At 36.8% G+C, this 6,040-nt stretch overlaps 1 long non-coding RNA gene across 1 annotated transcript; it reads right to left on the minus strand.

Moving 5' to 3' along the window:
- Positions 1–264: 264 nt before the first annotated feature.
- On the minus strand, positions 265–5,539 carry LOC148212211 (uncharacterized). Its single transcript, XR_015789868.1, has 2 exons — positions 5,113–5,539; positions 265–555 (listed from the first exon to the last, which is right to left on the minus strand). It is a non-coding gene; the product is annotated as an uncharacterized LOC148212211 (long non-coding RNA).
- Between the last annotated feature and the right edge of the window lie 501 nt (positions 5,540–6,040).

A 6,040-nucleotide genomic window follows, 5' to 3' on the forward strand; every position in this document is an offset into this window, starting at 1 on the left:
CAAGAGAATTTTCTTCACAACAACACTAAGCAATAAAACTACCACGCTTCTGCTGCGCTACTCTGATTTCCAACACTCACGAGAGCTTGAACAATTAGAACAACAACACTAATGTTTTAAGAGAAACTCACATCCTATACAGATAAACCATTTAATACCGACTTCACATTAACCAAACCTTTCAAGGAAACCTTACTAACTATAAACCATCCACTAAATGAATATTAACATCTCGAATGGCAATGAAGCAAAAGCTAATTCAAGTACGATCAACTTAAACAAATGTATTCATAAATATCCTAAGTAGATTACAATCCTGTAGTTCAAGAGGCTAACAAAATTAATGCTCTAAAGAATAATGAATCGGCAACCTTACAACATCCTTGAGACAATAAAACTAAACAAAACCAGCCACTACCAACTCAACTACAACATTAACTGGCCACAACTATCCTAACTAAAAGAAATTAATTGCACACAGCATAGCTAATGGTCTTTCCGATTAAGCCTCCTTCTCGCCATCACCATCCCAAGAGCTAGCTCGATACCTGCAAACTGGAGGGGGAAAAAAAGGATGAGTACAACCACAACACTCAGTAAGCAGCCCTTATTTGAAGGGTCACGCACAAACAGCATACTTATCAAGGAACAACGTGTCATGCTTATTAAAGAATCAACACACACACATCATGCTCAACCAAATCCTGAAACATTCACAGTCATGCTTTTCATCATATTATGCATTCAAACATAGACACATTCTATAAAATTCAGTGACAACCACAACCAGGAACACATTAACTACCAGTACCAACCTCTAGTCTCCCTAACATCTCAAGTACCTCTACGCTTATCACAGCTACTCTAGCCTTCCACAGTTAACTCCTTCGAGCAGAGTCGGCCCCTGACCATTTATACCCAGAGCCCCGACCCTGCAGCATCGGCCCTCGACCATTTATACCCGAGGCCTTGAACTCTGCATCGACCCTCGACCATTTATACCCGAGGCCTCGATGTCTTACAACCAATTGGTCCTTGACCATTTATACCCAAGGCCCCAATAGTTCTCCTTTCGAAAGAATCCTCGCATCGACCCCCGACCATTTGTACCCGAGGCCTCGGTACCTGATTAGTGACGTATCAGCCCTCGACCATTTATACCCGAGGCCCTGGCACTCACCCATTCACTTTGTAACTTTCATAACTCCACATATCATTTCTAGACTCCAACCAGGATTTCAGTACTACTTCCCTAATAACACCAACCACCACAAAGCCCAACAACTACACAACCACTAGTAAGATTTCAATGCATCACAGATCTCAAAAACACAAAGTTTAACAACAACCAACCTGCTCACAGCATAGCGCACACAAAGCTTCAAGAAACAACCCTATGACATTCTTCACATAACATGCTTTTCACAACATAACAAATCCTAATCACTTCCAACCATACAATATCAGTAAGTTCCTAAAGTTGCAGACAACAAACATGAATACCAGTCATATACATATCCAATATATACAATAACCTCAAGTTACAATAACAGCATCGACCTCACAAACCTGTCCAACAATTAAAATAATAAGAGAAACATGTTTATAATGTAAAATCAGCAAGAACAATTTTTATTAACACACATCAACGCACACACCCGCCCCCGTGCTACTTACTTTATTATGTCCCAAAATTCTCATAAGAGTCCTACTTGCTACTACGCCATGCCTCATGCATCAACAATCTCATAACAGTCCAATATGCGATACACCAAAATGATCATATGTAAAAGCCAATCCATCTAAAATAGTCCAACATGATCCAACAGCTCCAGTAGGCATCGTTCACAGAAAAAACACAATCAACCACTTAACAACCAAAATATAATTGATAAATACCCAGCATACATCAAACACAACCGATTTCTCATAAATATTCAATACGCTTTCGAAACAACAGATTATAGTACCGGTATACAAATTTCATCATGAAAACCAATTAGAACATAATAGCAATTCAATCATAGTCATCCAGGATTACCTGGCTACAATTTATTCACACAACCACATACTTTTCCCAAGATATACCAGCAGTTTTATCAACAACGACGTTTACTAAATGAGAACAACGACAAGCGACATGCAAGTATCACACATGGGCACACGAGCAAACAACCATATCATATCAGCACACAACAACCAATCCCTCCAGTAAGAAACTACTTACAACAAAGTTCTAATGCGCTACCAAGTTCACCGAAGGGTTCCTAAATCCAAAAGCAAACCAAACTTGATTAGAATTCATGTTAGAAACACTTAGTTTGCATCGAAAGTGAGTTTAGATGATCCGTTACCTACTATCTCACCATAAAACCTCTTGGGTAAGGAGTGGGTCGACGCCGAGGAGGCTTGAGCTTTCAAATTCGACTTCGAATGGCCTTAGGCTTGCTGTCCGATGTCAAAAACTGATGGGTAACATAGATTTGGGTCCGATTGAAGGTGGGTCAATGTCGAACCGATTCCGTAAGGAGTGGGTAACACTAACCAAGCTCCGTTTGGGTGTGGGTCAACGTCGAACGTCATGGAAGGGCTCGAAAACATCACCAAATCTGCTGGTCCTTGCAAAAACGGGCGCGGGGTCACCGAATCCGGTTTGCTACGACTCACAGTGGTTGTCGAAGTTTGTGGTTTGCTGCAGCCACCGAAGGTAACGCGCCAATGCTCGTGGAACTCGTGCGCCTCTCGTCGGACTTACCGTTCGCGGTGACCGCCGCGGCTTCGCACGCAAAACGCCGGATTTACTCACTGTAGGAAGGATCGCCGGAGGTTCCGTGAGTCTGCTGCAGACGAGTCGTCGGCTGGAGGATGAAGCTGCTGCCGTGGGTGCCGTCGAAGAAGGAGAAGAACGAGAGTGGGTGGGGGTGGCTGGTTTACCGAAGAAGAAGAAGAAATTGGGGGGGGGGGTGGACAAGTGAGGAAGAAGAAGATGAAGTGGTTTACGGTTTTTTATTTATTCTTTCCTTTTGTTTTGTTTTAAAACAAATTTTCCCTCAATGAAAGCCCAATCATCCAAGCCCAAAGAAGGAGTCCATTCCCTTAAAACAAGACCCAACATACAAAGTTCGGTAAATATTAATTTAATTGGATTTTTAGAGCCCGATAAATATAGATAAATTTAATTAACAATCAATTTAATATTAAATGAAAAATTTCCTGTTTCGAGACCAACTAACCTGAGGGACTCGGGGCGTTACATAACGTCATAAGTAATCAATTAATTTCCATGAAGGTGAATAAGTTGAATGACGTAATAATCCATTATTTATTTTCTCATTAGCATGACAACTTAATTTTTGTGCTAGTTCATTGTTTCAAAACATTCATTTGAAACGAGGAATTGGAGGAAAGTACTATATTACTTTGGTACTTTGTGGGAACCCCAATTCTCTCTTCATCTGAATTTTTATGGTGCATCCATCCTGACTCTCCACAAATTGGACATTTATTCATGCCCACACATTATTTCTATAAAGATAGCAATCATTAGGACACATTAATCTTTCTCATAATTCAATCCTAATGTACATAATGTCTTCTTTGTTTCATACATTGAACTTGGAAGTCCATTTTCTTTAGGTAATATCTCATTTATCAACTCCAATGGCTCCGTAAAACTTACGTTGCTCCACTCATATTTAACTTTCCAGTTATAAAATTTGATCAATTTTGATAACTTGATAAATTTTTTACAACCTTCATAAAGAGGCTTTTTGGCATCATTACTAAAGTGTCAAAACTTTTTGGAGACTTGTAAAATTCTTCTTCGTTGCTTCCACCATTTCGATTGTCTCATTAACATTATACTCTTCAAAACTTTGACATGTGTCCATATTTTTTTTCCTATTCCCATATGACTTTTCAAGAAGCTGTTCACCATACCAAAAACATGTAGTATGACTCAAGTCAATTCCATTAATAATTAATTGATTCCTAATTTCTTTTCGATCATGCATGTCAATATTTCTACATTTTAAACATGGACAACGAATTCTAGATGGATCATCAACATGACTCTGAGAAAATTCTATAAACTCTTTCACACCCAAGTCATATTGCTTTGACAATGTATAGGCTCTCATCCAAGATTTATCCATATTATAAATATAGATCTAATAATCTGTTAAAAATATTTTTAAAATAATTATAATATTAGAATTCACTAATCGCATGCATAAAATATTTAGGCATAATAATACAAATTCAAGATATTAACAGCACAATTAACAGATGAAACATTCTTAAGGTAGTAGCTATTTTAAACTTTATTTTATTAAAAGGCAGATTTAATCCAAGACTTTATCGAATATTCATGTATTTCTATAGGAGCCAAAACTCTACACAAGCACAATACTCTATTCTCATTTATTTCTCTTTTAATTAAAAATAAATAAAATAAAATATCAAGCAAATATAATTAGTTCAACAAATCCAATCATTTATGAATTAAAATTAAGAACTTCAAATTTCTAATATTCACAAAATTTAAAAATCACAAACTTGAAGACTCACAATACTAAGAATTTCAAATAGAACCCACAAATAATTTCAAATCATAAAAATCCAAATACAAATAAAATTTCATAACAAAAACTTAAACTCTTGCCATATTTCATACACTTAAAACATCCATAAAAATTTTTAATCAAAATCTCACAAGAAGAAATATCCAAATAACTACAAATTTTTGCAACCATAAACAAATCAATTATCTACATAATTAATCTTTCGAGACCACAGATAACCCACATATCAAAATACAACAAATTTCATAACATAATCCATCCAAATATGCATACAATAGCTTCAAAACTATATAGAGTCAAAATATCTACATATTTTTAGAGTAAAAAATTAAGAATATCTAACTTTCAATACAAACGATATATTAGAATCATTAACTTAACCATAAGTCAATCGAGTATACCAAATCATACCCACAAATTTAATAACCACAAACACAAATAAGAATTATATTTTAGAATCAAACAGTTAAAGATACAAAATAATTATCATAATACATTCTAGTTATCCCAAAATTTAAGACTTGCTTACCTTACTCACCTACTCCCTACATATGGTTAGGTTTCTGGATCTGGGTATCACATATCTAATTGTGGGTCACCGTGGGTGTTGGGCGTTGCAGATCTAGTCGCCACTGTGAATAATGGAAGTTCTTTAAAGCGTTAAAGCGTAGCCGGAGAAGAGGTTGGTTCACATGCAGATCTAATTCGTTGAAACGTTATCGCCGTACCTCGTCGTCGGGTGTCGCCGTCTACTTCTATGGGGAGCTGCCAGATCTGTTGTGAGGAGTCGTCGGTCGCTGGTGTCAGATCTGATGTGGGCGTCGTTGGATCTGATGTAGAGAGTCGCTGGAGTGTGGGTTCGTGGTGGGTATGGAGATTGAAGAAGAACATGGAAAGGGTGGAGGCTAGGGTTTAAAGAGAGAAGGAGAACAAGTGAGGAAGTTGTAAAGAGGAGAGAAAATGTGGTTGTGGTAAAAAGAAGATAAGATAAGTAGGAAAAAAAATTGATTAAGTGATAATAAACTATGGAAAATAAATAAGTTTTAAAATTAGTTTCTCAACGTTTTTTAACATAAAAAATAAATAAATTTTAGACTTCACTCCCAAGAAAGGTACACAAAACACTACCCATTTGCTATGTGTTAGTGAGAGAGATTTACGGAAAATTGGGTTAAGTAGCATTTTTCAAAGGGCTATTATGAAATTTGGCCCCTTTCCTCATTTTTATGTTTTGTAAACATTTGCTAACATCATTCAATAAACCAAATGACCATTATGCCCTTCACTACTTGATATTAATTTTTACTTTCCCTCTCTCGTTTTTATTTCAATATGATTTTCTCTCTCCTTCTCTTCCTTCTCGTTATTCATCTTCTTCTCTCCCTCATCTCTCTCTTGTGTTCCTTCTCTCTCTTCCCTCTCCCTCAAACTTTCTCTATCTTCAACAAAGAAATGAA

This window comes from Momordica charantia (genome assembly GCF_013281855.1).
Source record: "Momordica charantia cultivar OHB3-1 chromosome 3 unlocalized genomic scaffold, Mcharantia_2.0 BLBB01000003.1, whole genome shotgun sequence".
Lineage (NCBI taxonomy): Eukaryota > Viridiplantae > Streptophyta > Magnoliopsida > Cucurbitales > Cucurbitaceae > Momordica > Momordica charantia.